At 42.1% G+C, this 15,169-nt stretch overlaps 1 long non-coding RNA gene across 2 annotated transcripts in view; it reads left to right on the forward strand.

The window, feature by feature from the left end:
- The window catches only part of LOC106147743, a 61,738-nt gene that overhangs the window by 37,997 nt on the left and 8,572 nt on the right, over positions 1-15,169 (forward strand). For both annotated transcript variants that reach the window (XR_001232670.1, XR_001232671.1), the window contains exon 2: positions 10,374-10,556. This is a non-coding gene — a long non-coding RNA (uncharacterized LOC106147743). The remainder of the gene's footprint in view (positions 1-10,373; positions 10,557-15,169) is intronic.

Genomic DNA, 15,169 nt, shown 5'->3' on the forward strand with positions numbered 1-15,169 from the left:
CCCACTGAATCCTGAAGATGCCAAAGGTAACCAAAAGACTGAATCCACACCAGTTATTGGGAAGGAAGTCCATGGCAGGATGGTCCGAGATGACAGGCATGTCATCAGGGGTGACTCTGGCTGAGGGAAAACATTCTCAAGCAAATGGCAATAGGCAGAAATGTGGCCAGCAGTGGGAATAACAAGGTTTCACCCTCAGATTATATGAGGGCTAGTAACAAGAAAGTGCAAATGACGCTGAGCTCACTGAGGGCTGGCTGCCAGGAAATGAAGACCTGATTTTATTGTATTTATTTATTTTTAACAAAGACTTGATTTTAAATTGCTCAAAGCCAGTGGTCTTTCTTTCTTTTTTTTTTTTAAAACACCCTCCCCCCCAATGAATTGAACTCATGACCTTGCACTTTCTAGGCAGGCGCTGTGCCACTGAGCTAAATCCCCAGCCCTAGTGGTCTTTCTCAAAGGCAGACAAATCTGCCATTTCTTAGCTTTGAGACACATGGTGTTTTTGTGTGTTTGCTTTTTAAATTCCCTTAAACAAAAAGTTTTTGATGTTCATTGAAAATGACTATGTGTTGGTTACTTTTCTCTCCCTGAGACAAAATACCCAACTCCCAAAATTAAGGAGGGAAAGGTTTATTTAGCTCACAGTCTGTGGAAGTTTTAGTCTATAACCAGCTGGCTCAAAGGCCTGGTTGCATGGCACAGGGAAACACTGCAAAGTGACAGGAGACAGCAAAAGCAGCAAGAGCAAGAGGGGAGGAGCAGCAGAGAGCAAGCCTCTTTCCCTCCCTTACGCTCTATGCAGGCTGCCCACCCCAGGATGGGTGTAGCACTCACACCCATAATTCCAGCACTGGACCATGAATCAGTCATAAACTCTTAAAGCCTCTTAAAGCCCCATGACTTCATGAGGCTTTAGGGGGGCATCTAGACACAAACAATAACACACTAAAATAAAATATAGTGAGTGTTTTGTTTGAACTCCATAGTGAGTATTCTGTTTCAACTGGAAGTCTAGTATCTGTGCCCATTTGGTGTGACAATACCTGGCATACTGAAGTTCAGACCCCACTGGACTTAGTACAGCCCCCATAAGTTAAAGGTGCAGTCCTCCACAGGACTTCTCTCAATTTTTTTGTTTTTTGGTACCGAGAATCGAACTCAGGACCTTGTACTTGCCAGACAGGCACTTGTACCGCTGAGCTATATCTCGGCATCAATTTATATGCTAGTCAAAAAGTTGGAAATCCACAGGCCATCACACTTTTGATCAGCTGCCTACAAATTGGGGAGTTCCAACAACTCCCTCGGGTACAATAATTTGCCAAAATGACTCAAAGAACTCAGGAAAGCACTTTTTCTTAAATTAAATTTTCCTACAAAGGATACACATCAGGAAAAGCCAAAGGAAGAAACACATGGTTCCAGGGAAGGACTGGGAGGGTCTGGAAGTGTAGCATCTGTACCTTCTGCTATGGAATCAGAGGGAAATAATCTTCCCCACACATCAATATGTTCACCAACCAGGAAGCTCCACTGAGCTTTGGTGTTCAGAGTTTCTGTTGGTTCAGAGTTTCTCATTTTGTAGGCACAGCTGATTAAAGCATTGGCCAAGTAATAGAACTGAATCTTCAGCCCTCGTCTCCTCCCCAGCAGTCAGGCTGAGCTGATATAATGTTGCTCAGAATCCTAGCTGTCTAATCACATGGTGGGCCTCTCCGATGAACAGTGCCCTCCTGGAAGCTCTCTAGGGACTTGCTCTGAGTCTCTGCATTGGTGTAACCTCAGGTGTGATTGGGGGGCTCATGGAAAATGAAGACGTACCTATCCACTGGGAAATTACAAGGGTTTTTGATGCCCTGCCCAGGAACCCAGGATAAATACCAGAAAAATTCTTTATTATACAGTAGCATGAGAATACAGCTAATGTGGGCATGCTCAGATATAGTGAGCTTTAAGCCATGTACAAGGTGTTCTGATTTGTTTTCCAAACTGGAGCCAGAGTGATTTTTTTCAAAACACATGTCCAGTCATGCTAGGTCCTACTTAACATCTTACGGTGGTCTCCCATTAACCTTAGGATGAATAACAGAACCCTTAACCAGATCTCCCACATCCTGAGAGGTCAGCTCCGGTCTGTGGCTAGCCTCACCTAACATACCTCTCTCCTCTGGCTCTCAGGAGCAGGCTTTTGGTTTCTTTCTTGTTTTATTTTTGAAATGTGGTCTTGCTCGGTTGCCCAGGCTTTTCTTAAACTCATAGGCTCAAGTGATCTGCTTGCCTCAGCCTCCAAGGAAGCTGAGATTACAAACACATACCACCTTGCTCGGGCTGCTGTCAGTTTCTGGAGTGAGCTTGTACTTGCTGCCTTGGCCCCTCCCCTTGTTCTGTGCTCGGGTCAGTTGCTGCCCAGTCTCTTTCTTGGTTTATGTGCTCCGTAGCATATTAGATTCTTTCCTTCCCAGCACTTCACCTGTTTTCTTATTAGCTGTAAGTTCTAAGATGAGCCATTTGTGTTCATAGTTGTATCCCTGCCTCTGACACCGAAGTAAGTCCCTGGTCTACCAAGGATGTTCAATATACCTTTTTTGAAGGCATTGATAAACTAGTTTGCAATTTATCTCCAGGAAATTGGCAAAAACTTTATCCAGAGAGTAGTGTGTGCTCTGCTTGGACTCCCCTTGTTGTTTTGTTTTCCACGTTCAGCTTATCCCTACTTTTTGTACCTGTCATTATTCTTGTCCCAGCTCAGTCTGCACAGGACTCTGTCTGATGTCAGGGTCTTTGCTTACGCACTTACTCAAGATTTGCCTTTCCAGAGACTTTGTCAGTTGTGCTCCTGACAAGACTCTACTGTGTTCCCTAAAATACCCGCTGCCATTTATTAGTCCCAGCCTGAGTCTGGCTCTGTAGTGTGGTGATTCTGCCTGTGTGGCTCCTCCAGAACCCTGTGGTTTGCCATTGCCTAACCTTCTCTGTGAAGTGCTGTGCGGTCCTGGGCTGTTTCTCACCTTTGTGATAGATCCCATGTGACCCACTAGGTCTCTCCTGGCTGTAGCCACCTGATTTTTTTTTTTTTTTTTTTCTGGTGGATGTCACCCACTATTGGTGAGTGTAATCTTTCCACTGGAAAAATACAGGAAACATACACAGAGGAACTGAGTGAATTTGCCTGAGAACAGACAGCTAGTTAGTAAAATCACTGGAATTAGAATGCCAGCTTCCTGGCTTCATATTTAAGTGTTCTTTCCGCTCTCCTGAATTGGCTTACACTTGTGAGCAAAGGAATAGAAAATGTTGTTGACTATCTTTCTGCCTATCAGCTTGTGTAGAATCATAGCAAACTACTTGTCCAATTAGTATCACTTCATTTGATTCTTGGATGCAGAAATGGGAAGAAGCAACGGATAGCAATAAGCTTGACTTTTCTTCACTTTCCCCTTCAGAGGTTCTGCGCAAAATGTGCAAGGAATTCAGATCATCCAAAAGCTCCAATTAAAGGGAACTTGGGCTATATATCCAGATGTGAGAATTGCTCCCAGTCATCCAAAGCTTTCCCTTCAGTGCCTATTTTGTGAAAAGTGGCTGGAAAATTTATTCATAGTAGACACTAGCATATCCATACCTTCAGTTTATAATAAAATAGATGAGAAAAAAAGGCCTCAGTATTCCCATCTGAAGGAAGGTGTTAAAATATAATACAAAAACATTCTAAAATGTGTCATTTATGGACATTACAAATTTTTCTTGAGAGATTAAATATGTACAGATATAATTCAGTGGACACTCATTTTAGAATTTTATAAGATTAAAGGAAAAAGGATGCAGAGAAAGTTTTTGGCTCTTCAGTGGGTCTGATGGATGCTTGAGTTCTTTTCATGATCATCTTTTTTTTTTTTTTTTTTTGCCAACCATTCTCATATTGAAATGAAAAAATGGTGATGATCAACTCAAAAAAGATCATGTGATAAAAAATGATCATTTGCCAAGAAAACCTGCCCTCTTAGAACAGCAGTTTAAAGACATTTTGTGTCTGCCTGTCATGCCTCTGCACTGTGAGGCTCGGGCTTTCCTCCAGGAGACACTGGTTTCCTTAGTCCACGCTTCTCATGAAGCCACAGCACTGTGTTTCAGGAATTGGAGGAGTGTCTCCCATTCTAATGAGAACACAATCAGGCTTTGTATTTAAAACTCCAAAAAGAATTCTTCAAAACAGACCTCAGAATTGATTGGACCATGCTGACAACTATTTTTTTCTGTACTGGGAGTCCAATCTGGGGCCTCATATGCATGCTAGTCAAGCTATACCCACAACACCATGTTGATAACTGCAGTCAGAATCCTGCCGCAGAGTAAGCAGCCTTGCACACCACAAGGCACTGTCTTCCCTAGGTGCATTTCTAAGCCTTTTTTTTTTTTGTACCAGGAATCAAACTCAGGGCCTTGTGCTTGCCTGGCAGGCCCTATGCTGCTGAGCTACATCCCCGGCCCTCTATGTCTTTATATATTGTTTTCTTAGTCTTTTCATATCATCAATGGAGGCAAGTAGTAAAGCAGTTTAGCTCCTTGTCCCTTTCCTCTGTTGGCTTCTATACCGGGGGTCATTTCTTTGCCTTACAGACCCACTTTTTATCCCTCAACCTCAGGCTAGAGGGGCTGACTAAATGTATGTCCACAGACTTATGCTTTCTGACTTCTGGCTAGGTTTGGCCAAAGGAAAACATCTGTGGGTGACAGGGGCAAGGTGTAGAGTGAAGTGGAGGTATTTATTAGTGTATCTCAGTTCCTTCTGAGTTGAAGACATGTGACTGCATCCCACCTCTAAGGGTTGACCGTTTCTTTCTTTTATTTTAAAGAGAAAAAAACTCAATGATACACAATTTCAAAACAAGATAATAGGAAATTAACAATAATTATAGTTTTATCTTCAAAGTGGTTGCTCAGATTATAAGATATAAACATGCAAAATTGATCAAATAATATAAGCACAAACTGTTCCTTTCAATGAACTAATAGAAATTAGTAGTGCAATTATCTTTGCTATCTTGTGTTGATATCTATCTATATCATCTATATCTATATCATCATCTATATCTATATCTATATCTATCTATGTCTACGTCTATCTCTATCATATCTATCTATCATCTATCTATCTATATCAATATCAACATAGATAGAGATATCTGCTCCCTCTGGGTGCCCAGAGTCTCCCTTCTATGGGCCCTGCAGACCTAGAGATGGCAATTGTAACGGATTAATTAATGGTCACTTTGTAACACCCAGCTGAATTGAATCATCATGGTTCTGGGTGTGGAAGGTCCACCTAAGGATTGTTGTCAACAGCATAAGAAGAGAACTGGAGGGGAAGATGATGTGCTGTTGATCCTCCTGGAGAATCTTGGTGCTGGTTTTCCTGATATGCACTCAGCTCTTCTCATCTTTAGAGGACTTCAGGACTTCACTCACTAAGGATGGCTGTGGTTCTTTTTTGGAGAGCTCTGGTTCTTACCTTGAGTGTCGCTTCCTGGCTCCAGTGCAGATCCCCCAGCCTACTGGCACAGAATTCCTAGCTTCTACCACTGACCTTCCAGCTTTTTCAGTGCAGATCCTTGATAAAGACTTGCATGAGACATTGCCATGTTCTCTAGGTCTTCAGCTGGACTCATAGAAGATGTTGCCATGGGATCCAGGTGCTCAGCTGTATCTTTGGGTTTCTAGTGTGTGTACAGATCCTGTGCACTCTTCTGCATTTGACTCTTTGGGTGAATATTATAAAATAATCTTTTAAATTATGCATCCTGTAGAAACCTATTAACCTGTAAACCCTGACTAAGATAGAAATTAAGGGACTGCACTATACATTGATGGTTTCCTGTCTTGCCTACATCTTTGCAGATATAGTATTCCCTTTATTAAAATCTTTGCAACTAGCAAGCGCAGGTCGTGAGTTCGGTTCCCGGTACCGGAGAAAAACCAAAAAAAAAAAAAAAAAAAAATAAAATCTTTGCAACTAGCCTCATTTGCACGAGCCAATGCACCATCATATTTTTGCTGGGACTCTGATTGATATTCTTTTGTGTGTGTGTTTCTCCCTCACCTTTCCCCCTCCTTTTTATGTTGTCTTATTTTCCTTTGTCCCTTTCCTCTCAATTTTCTCCCTCTCACTACCATTTTTTCTTTCTATCTGCATTTTCTCTTTCTGATTTTCATTTTTTCTCTATCATTTACATCTATGTTTTTCATTAAAGCAACACTACATTTATTTACCTTATTTAGGAGCGGAGATGAGCTTCAATTAATGAAAAGCTTAAATAATTTGAAAAATGTGATAGAAGGTATTACTGTTGCTGGGAATGTAAAGCAGCAAAAACACTTTGAAAAGGAGTTTTATAATTTTCTAAAAGATAGAGTACACATATATCATATGACCCAGCCATTTCCTTTGTAGGTATTTATCAAAGAAAATTGAAAGCCTATAAGGACATTTATGTGAATGTTCATAGCAGCTTTATTTAAGATAACCCAAAAATGGAAACAACCTAAATGTCTACCAACAGGCAATTGTATAACAAATTGTAATATGTCTAAACAATGCAACACTACTTAGTAGTAGTTGTAAAAGGTGATGAACTACTAATGTGCACAAAAACTTGGATGAATCTCAAAATAACTAGGCTGAATGAAAGAAGCCAGACCAAAGAGAACATACACTGGATAGTTCCCTTTATGTAAAACCAACTACCTTATATAGACAGGAAATAGATCAGTGGTTGCCTAAAAGACTGGGAATTCAGGAATAGCCAGGAGCATATAAGGGGATATAAGGGAATATAAATTGTGTGAGTTAACTTTTGCGGGTAATGAGTATGATAACTGTTTTGATTATGATGATGGCTTTATGTATTACACATATGTCAACACATCAGATTGTGCACTTTAAATATGTTCAATTTATTGTGTTTCATATATCTTAATAAAGCTGTTCAAATAACACACAATGGATTGAAAGATAGTGGGTTAGTTTCTACTGCTATGGTAACAACTCACCATAATTTAGTGGCTTAAAATAATACAAATTAATTCTCTTACAGTTTGGGAGGTTAGAAGTCAGAGACTAGTAGGCTAAAGTCAAGGTGTTGACAGTGCTGGTTTCTTTCGGAGGGAGAATTTACTTCCTCGTATCTTTCAGGGACATTTGTGTTCCTGTCTTGTGGCACCTTCCTCATCTTCACAGTGTACCCCTCCAGTCCCTGCACACATTACCTTCTCATAGTGAAATCGCATTCTCCTCTCTTCTCTCTCTTGCAAATACACTTGTGATTACATTTAGGGCCCACCCAGATAACCCAGAATAATCTCCCTGTCTCAAGATTTTTAACTTGATCGCAAATGTAAAGTCTTTTTTTTATCACATAGGAATATATTCACAAGCTCAAGGGATTAATGCGGGCACCTTTAGGACCATTATTCAGCTTACCACAGATGGTATATTGTTCAGTCTGTGGAAATGCATGTTGCTTAGTATCTGGGAATGGCTTATCTCTTTCTGCTTTGCACTGAGATATTTATAAGTAGCCTTGGCTCTTGAAGAGAAGGGAATAACTTCCAGGTTGGATGCTTTCTGAAAAAGCTCACTGCAGAAACCATTAGCTCTGTTACTTCTTGTGTGGAATTATAAAGCATCTCAGTGTAGCAGACTAAATGTTTTAAGCCTGCTCTCACATGGGCCATACTTTTACCTGAAGAAAGGGATTAAGCATCTAGAGGAAGGATGACATTATGTGGGAAACTAATATTTATCTTACGGGGTTCAGTTTCCTTTTGTTAACTCACCTTTAATCACAACCATGGTCTGACTGGCTGAGGCACTGGGAGAATCCTCGCTACCTGATTACTCTGTGGAAAGCAAACCTCAGGATTTGTATGTAGAGCCACTTCTAGGGAAGATTTGAGGCAAAGTTCTGATTCCCAAAAGAGGACTTACCCTTGGATTTTGTTACTCCAGACCCTGTCCTTCGTAATCCTTCTCAGAGGTGCAGGGAGGCTAGAGATAAGGGTGTGTATTCTGTGGAATTAGGTCAGAGAGATTTTGCCTCTTAAGAGGCTGTGTGGGGGCAGCAGATGGAGTTAGAATGATGCTGTCTTTGCTCACACCCCCGGGGGTGGCCATCTCATATCTAAACTGGCCCATACCATAGAAGGCCCAATTTGGGGAAGCCTCCCCGTCCAATCCAATAGTGTCTCTACAATGGGTGTTCTCCAGTGTGTGATCCTGTCTGAAAGAGAGAGTCATAAACAAATGAGAAACAGAGGACTTGATACAGACCATTGAAGCTGTTGGTTGAGACTGGGGCCCACAAGATGGTTCTAAGGCTGTAAACTGAGGGGAGTAGCTCTTATTTCAAAAACACTTCCCTAATGGTAGGGACACCTGTCCTATTTGTTCCTGCTTGGTGCTCCACCAGGCTTAATTTCCTCCACACAGTGTGGGGTCTGGGACTCTGCTATCTTTCCTGCGCAAAGATCAGGTGAGGGAGTCTGGCAGCCTGGGAAAATGGGAGTGTGGAGACAGCTGAAGTTCCTCCCCTGGCCTGAAGGGGTCAGTAAAGGCCAAGGTAGGGGGAGACATCTTGCCTGGAAGGAAAGAAAAACATTTCTAATAGTAAGTCTAGCCCCATGGGACAAATCCTGCCTAGCTACTTGTGGTTTTTCTGCCTGGACATTGACAAATTCTCCCACAGGTTTCTCTGCTTGGCTGAAGATATGGGGGTGGGCCCTGGTTGTTGAAAATGGGAATGTGTCATAGAATACAAAAAAGAGAATGGACCCAAGGGCCTGGACTGAAGTGACTACAAGGGGTCCTCTGGGATATTCTTGGTATGTCTGTGTCCCAGCCAGAGCCTTCAATCCACCCATCAAAGCTAACAAGATAACTTCCACATTAAATGAAATTATGGATGAGGGATGGAAATGCAGGAGACAGACTAATGGTTCTAATGTGTGTTTTCTCCCCCCAGTCTTTCACTTCTCAATAAAGTGCAGTCATCTGACTCCTTGTTTATGCACTATGAAAATAATAATTCCTCTGAGGAGCTCTGAGTAATGATCATGGTGTTCCTCATTGTTTTGTGTGTAGTTGGGTGAGGTCAGGCAGAAGAAATAGTAGAGAAGGGCAGTGAGTAACAGTCTACCCCTTAGATAAGCAGCTCACTTTCTATCCAGTTTGTAAGGATGTCACATTTTCAGCAGTCAATCATATTTTGACTTTAAGCTACAAAAATATTACAGGCATACGTTCTTATTATTAAGACCAGAGGAAAGACCAAAGGCTGTGCTTTGTTCATCTTCTCACTTCCTCAGAAATATCTACCACTGTTAATTGGGGAGAATATTCTTCTTTCTATATGTAGTGCTTTTGAAATATGTCTGTAGTTATTTGATACTATTTCCTTCAAAAGGTGGAGTCTGGGCCAGGGATATAGCTCAGCAGCACAGTGCCTGCCTGGCAAGCACAAGGTCATGAGTTTGATTCCTGGTACCCAAAAAAAGTGTGGGGGGAGCCTAATTCTGTTCACCTAGAGTGTGGAGTGTACTTCGTGACTCACTCGTAAGGCATCCAATGTGGCGGGAGTGATAGTTTATAATTCCTGAGATTAGAATATAAATAGGCTTGAAGCTTCATCTTTCTTGCTCTCTCAGAAAACCTTCTCTGGGAGAATCAGATGCCATGTTGTGAAGATGATCAAGTAGACCCTAGGAGAGGCTTGTTGTTGAGAAACTGAGGTATCCTGCCAACAGCCACATGAATGGGCCCTGAAAAGATTACTAGGATAGATTCTGCCATAGGAATAAGCTCTCAGATGCTGGGGAAACTCTGCAACTCAGGATTCCAGGGCGAGGAAAATGAGTGAAGGACAGAGCATATATTTCCCAGGCATATTTGTAGATTGACAAAGAACACCTATGGAATTATTCCTGTGGGTATGTCTAGTTTCCACAGTTTGGGGTATGTGGTGGTTGCTGACATTTGTTACTCAAATTACCCTTCAAAATGAGGGGATTTATTATTCCAGCTGCTAGAATATAGGCAGGAAGGAAGACAGGAAGGAAGCCCTCAACCATCAATGCCCTCAAGGATTTCCTAAGCTGACGAGAGCCTTCATGTGCCTCCATCTCAACAACCCACATCCAGTGATGGATTAATGAGTGGTACGGAGCACAGCCCTTTCATTCCAGCTCAGGAGAGCTCTGAATAGTTCTCTCCTCTTTAGAACTCCCTGCAGGATTAGCTGAGGCATTCTGCAGAGACTGCTTGCAACTAAACTTCATCCTCTGCCAAGTTCCACTTCCTTTCTTTTCCTTTACAGATATTGATACCAAAAGCACCCTCTGCATCTCCATCTGAGTCTGCTTCCTGGGAAACACGATCAGGACAGTGGATGACAGAAATGTTCCAAGAAAGCAATAAGACAGGGTCTCAGAACTGTATTACCAGCCACCCAACTAGCATCACTGGTGGTATGTGAAGCACCAATAGCCTGTGGCAGAAGGTGGGACATTTCAGATCTAAAAGTCTAATGCCCATCTCATTGTGTAAAATATATTTGATCCATCTGTAAAAGTCACCAAAATAATTTCAGTCTGTCTAAAGTGTCCTCTGGGGGCTGGGGATTTAGCTCAGCAGCACAGCACCTGCCTGGCAAGTGCAAGGTTGTGAGTTCGATTCCTGGTACCAGAAAAAAGAAAAAAAAAAAGATTTGAGGCTCTAGGGGCTGGGGATTTAGCTCAGCGGCAAAATGCCTGCCTGGCAAGTGCAAGGTTGTGAGTTTGATTCCTGGTACCAGAAGAAAAACAAAAACAAAAGCAAACAAATAAACAAAAAGTGTCCTCTGAAGCTCAGTGTGGTGGCAAATGCCTGTAATCCCAGAACTTGGGAGGCTGAGGCAGAAGGCTATGAGTTCAAGGCCAGCTTGGGCTCCATATGAAGTTCAAGGACAGCCTGGATTACATAGCAAGACCCTGTCTTAAAACAACCACCACTACCACCAGACAACGTAATATGTCTTCTGAGACTCAAGGAAAACTCTTAGCTGTGAGCCCCTGTAAAGATAAAAAGAAAGTTAAATATTTTCATCATAGAATGGCATTGGGCAAATGTTTCAAATGCCCACTAACTGAGGAATGGATAAAAAAAGATATGGTATTTTTATATAATGGAGTACTACTCAGCCATAAAGAAGGGTAAACTCAAAACTTTTATAGGTAAATGGATGCAACTTGAGATCATACTCATAAATGAAATAAATCAGACTTATATGTGTAAACATGATATTGTGTCCCTGGAGTAAGAAGTTGAAAGAGTAAAATGTACAATAGATATTGTGAAATAGGAAGAAATTGTTCAAAAAGAAAAAGGATCTAGGATAGGGGAAAGGGAAAGGATGAAAGGGAAAAGGGAAGAAAATGCAAGTCAGTTATACTATTAGTGTCTCTCAGCTCATTAAAAAGGAAGATTTGTGCTCATATTGATTAGAGAAATTTTGATGCTTATATCTTATACTCTGAATATTTTAAAGATAACAATATGCAATGTATTAACTATTGTTATTCTCCTATTATTTTGCTATGAAATTTTGTTTTATTTTTTCATAATATAAAAAAATAAAAAGGAAGAGTAGAGTAATCGACAATAATTGGACCAAAGTAAGTTTAAAACCCAGCAGAGCAAACATTACATCCTGGAATTGCATGGCCAGCTTGGGCCAGTTCTGCCCTTGTGGAGTTTCTGATTGCAGCCCACATGGCTTCTCTCTTGGACTCAATTTCCTCACTGTACATGGCTTTCCTCAGAGGACGTTCAATGTTCCTAGCATCTCCAACTTCCTGGTGTCTCCACAGTACCTTTGGCTTCATTCTCATAGTTTCTTGTACTACCCTTTCAAGGGCTCCTAGCAGGGACTGTGATTCTGTCACACATTTTTGCCTTCTTCTATACTCTGAGTGGAAGCCTTCATGACCCATAACCCTCGCATTCTGCATGCTTGAAAAACCAGACACCATATGAATGATGCCAAGATATGTTGCCAGCTTAAGGAGTATATGGGTCCCCTTGGACCATAGATGCGGTAGCATCCATGCAGTGCTTGGATGGGTGAACTCAGAGATTTACTTCCCTAGGTGTCCCTGAATGAATAGATATCCCAGGGGCTCTCTTCTCAAATGAAAGATGGTACAGGTTTGCACCGTTGAGCCTGCAGTGGGTGGGGTCTTGCTGATTTCTTAGATGTACTCAAGGCATCTTCTTCTTGTCCCTATACAGTGTACTTGACTTCTTTTTAATTTTAATCTTTTAGCAACTGTGCTTTCCATTGCCACAACTTTGCAGGTGCTTCCTTTCTGGTGAAACTGCAATCTTTTCAAATCAATTCTGTTTTTTTTCCCCCCTGCTTCTCACTGTCAATCTGGCTAAGAGCAGCTAGCAATATCCATGCCACTCCTGAACGTTAGGCTGCCTTGATTTTAATTAGGGTGTAACTTTTAAATTCAGCCTCATACAGAGCCTTAGAACATGGGCAAAATATAGACAAATTCTTTGCCAAAATGAAACATACATGACCTCTAGTCCAATTTCCAGTTGAGTCCCTACTCCCATCTGAAACCTCATGAGCCTGGTCTTTACTACCTGCATTCCTATCAGCACTCTGGTCTCCAATTAGAATGTTTTATCAAGCTTAGCTTTCAGCATTCCAAAACTTCTCTAGTTGACATCCCTAAACCTCTCCAAACTCCTCTCACAAACCAGTTCCAGAGGGTTCTAAACCACACTGTCAGGTATTGTCACCAGTGGTCCCACTCTTGGTAAATATTTTCTGTATTAGTCACTTTCCCATCACTGGGACAAAATACTTGACATCCACAACTTAAAGGAGAAAGGGTATATCTAGCTTGCAGATTTCCTGGATTCTCTGCATGGTCATCAGGATCAAAGGCAGAAACCACTTGGCAGAACAGATGGTGGGGGAAAGTTGTTCACTGCATAACAGCTAGAAGAGAGAGAGAGAGAAAGAGAGAGAGAGAGATAGAGAGAAGGGATGAAGAAGAAGAAGGAGAAGAAGTAGAGGAAGAGGAAGAGGAAGGAGGAGAAGAAGAAGAGGAAGAAGGAGAAGAAGAGGAAGAATAAGGGGAAGAAGAGGAAGAGGAAGAGGAAGAGGAAGAAGAAGAAGAAGAAGAAGAAGAAGAAGAAGAAGAAGAAGAAGAAAGAAGAAAGAAGAAAGAAGAAGAAAGAAGAAAGAAGAAAGAAGAAAGAAGAAAGAAGAAGAAAGAAGAAAGAAGAAAGAAGAAAGAAGAAAGAATAATAATAATATATATGGAGTATGGAGGATCCAGGGACTAGAATATATCTTTCCAGGTCATGTGCCCAGTGATGTACCTCTTCTGACCAAGCCCCACCTTCAAATATGAGACCTTTAGAGGACATTTTAGATCTAAATCATAGCAGAGTAATTAATCAGTTATTAAAACCTAAGTGTCAAAGTGAAAGATCTCCATTGGGTATAAAAAGAAGCTCTTATCTTGTGCAGCCAGAGGATGGACAAAGAAAGCTGAAAAACAGGATTAACTATAAGAGCAGAGGAGATCCAAAGAAGGTTAAATTCTCAACTAAGACAGGTGTGCTATTCCAAGGACAGGGCCATGGGTGGGAAAGAAAGATCCTGGCACGGATCAGAGTTGATGCTCCTAGAATCTTGATTCTCTGGCTCCACTGGCAACCAAGGGTGGACACAAGAGTGGCCCTGTTAACCATAATTGCCAGTGACCAAGTGGGGAAACCTCTCATCCCTGTATCTTTGAAGTCTGTACATTTTTTTTTTTTTTTTTGGTTTTTCTCCGGTACCAGGAACTGAACTCACGACCTTGCACTTGCCAGGCAGGCGCTTTTGCCGCTGAGCTAAATCCCCAGCCCCTGAAGTCTGTACATTTAGAGGTCTTGAATTCCAAAAGTGAAATGCTTTTACTTGTGAATAGACAAGAATTCTATTGAATTATGTATGATCTGTGTCTATATGTCCCCCCAAAGCCTCATGAAGTCATAGAGTTTTTTTGGGGTTGCTGAATCTAGAGTGTGTGACTAATTCATACTGCAATGCTGGGATTAAGGGTTCTGGAATTAAAGGTGGGTGATTATTGGATAAGTCCACTGATTGGAGTGGCACTGCTCTAATCCCAGTAGATTGGACAGAGAGGGACACTTTAGATCTAAGCATAGCAGAGCAATTAATCAATTATTAAAAGCTAAGTGTCAAATTGAAAGATCTCCATCAGAAATATAAAGAAGCTCTTGTGGGAGGAGGGCCCCTGGCACCCAGGAAGCCGCAGGGTGGGGTGCGCTGACCTTTGGGCCAGCCCCCGGCCATGCAGACACCCGGGAAGCCACCCCTCAGGCCAGCTGCCATGGTGCAATTGAGAAATATCGTGGCACAGAGAAGCAATGACACAATTGGCCCACCATACACTGGCTGCAGAGGCCTGCCTGCAACGTGCATGAATCATTTTGACATGGAGAAACCCCTGGCAATACATGCTACACAATGGATCGCTCTTGCCTCTGCCGTTGAGAACCAGAAAGGTCCAGAGTCAGCAGAGGAGCAGCTGCTGAGCAAGGACTTGGAGAACATGAGAATACAGACTAAGACTGAAGAGTCAGCGATCTAGTGGACCAGCGTCACGAGAGCCATTTGGAAGCTGTAAACCAGGAGGACCTTGCGCAATACCTGGGGAGACCCCCTGGAAGCCATTCTTCCCCTGACAGTACAGGCTGCAGTGGAGGAGCACATGGAGCTCTGGAGAGGTCTGCACCAAGATTCCTGCTGCCTGTGCTGACAGTTGGGGAGAGGACACTAACTGGTTGTGGGGTCCCAATGTGATGGGAGGCTGGAGAGAAAAAGCTCCAAAAATGGCTTTTGCCCCAGATGGCTCACTTGAGATGTTAGTAAGAATTGCCTCCTCACTATTCTATAGCTGTGATGAGGAGGAGGCCAAGGAGAAAAAGCAAAGAGACTGAGAAAAAGCAGCTGCTTTTGCTGCAACACTAAGAGAAACAGACCCTAAGTCTGATTCTCGGGGCTACAAGAAGAACTCGACAACTGCATTCATCTGCTACCAC

This window comes from Chinchilla lanigera, unplaced genomic scaffold (assembly GCF_000276665.1).
Source record: "Chinchilla lanigera isolate Chin_1 unplaced genomic scaffold, ChiLan1.0 scaffold00008, whole genome shotgun sequence".
Lineage (NCBI taxonomy): Eukaryota > Metazoa > Chordata > Mammalia > Rodentia > Chinchillidae > Chinchilla > Chinchilla lanigera.